The 1,049-nt window shown below is 52.3% G+C and overlaps 1 pseudogene; it reads left to right on the top strand.

Moving 5' to 3' along the window:
- Positions 1-22: 22 nt before the first annotated feature.
- Positions 23-999, top strand: LOC146601365 (olfactory receptor 14C36-like; annotated as a pseudogene).
- The last annotated feature ends 50 nt before the right edge of the window (positions 1,000-1,049 follow it).

The following is a 1,049-nucleotide window of genomic DNA, read 5'->3' as shown; positions in this document are numbered from 1 at the left end:
TTTCTCCTTTCGACAGTCCTCCATGCCCAATGATAGCAACATGTCCAAGGACAGCTCCCCCAATGAGTTCCTCCTCCTGGCATTTGCCGATACACAAGAGCTGCAGCTCCTGCACTTTTCGCTCTTCCTCAGCATCTACCTGGCTGCCCTCTTGGGCAACGGCCTCATCATCACAGCTGTAGCCTGCGACCAGCGTCTCCACACCCCCCATGTACTTCTTCCTCCTCAACCTCTCCCTCCTCGCCCTTGGCTCCATCTCCACCACTGTCCCCAAATCCATGGCCAATTCCCTGTGGGACACCAGGGCCATTTCATACTCAGGATGTGCTGACCAGGTCTCCATAGTTGTCTTCTTGTTTTCAGCCGAGTATTCACTTCTTACTGTCATGGCGTATGACCACTACGTTGCCATCTGCAGACCCCCGCACTATGGGACACTCATGGACAGTAGAGCTTGCGTTAAAACGGCAGCAGCTGCCTGGGCCAGTGGTTTTGTCAATGCAGCCCTGCACTGCCAACACATTCTCCATACCCCTCTGCCAAGGCAGCACAGTGGACCAGTTCTTCTGTGAAATCCCTCAGATCCTCAAGCTCTCCTACTCTGACTCCTACCTCAGGGAACTTGGGCTTCTTGTGGTTAGCACCTTTTTAGTCTTTGGATTTTTCATTTTCATTGTGCTGTCCTACGTGCAGATCTTCACTGCTGTGCTGAAGATCCCCTCTGTGTAGGGCCAGCACAAAGCCTTTTCCATGTGCCTCCCACACCTGGCTGTGGTCTCCCTGTTCGTCACCAGTACAGTTTTTGCCTATCTGAAGCCCCCCTCCCTCTCCTGTCCATCTCTGGATCTGGTGGTGGCTGTTCTGTACTCGGTGGTGCCTCCAGCAGTGAACCCCCTCATCTACAGCATGAGGAACAAGGAGCTCAAAGGTGCACTGAGGAAAGTGATTTCACAGACATTTTTCAGCAGTAGTAAAATTGCCATTGTGCTCCACAAATGATGCCCACTGTGTCCTGGACCAGAAATGAGTGTTGTTTGTTCACCTTGTGT

This window comes from Rhea americana, unplaced genomic scaffold (genome assembly GCF_003343005.1).
Source record: "Rhea americana isolate MKP2758 unplaced genomic scaffold, rheAme1 scaffold_1037, whole genome shotgun sequence".
Classification (NCBI taxonomy): Eukaryota; Metazoa; Chordata; class Aves; order Rheiformes; family Rheidae; genus Rhea; species Rhea americana.
This window is presented reverse-complemented; position numbering and strand designations above follow the sequence as displayed.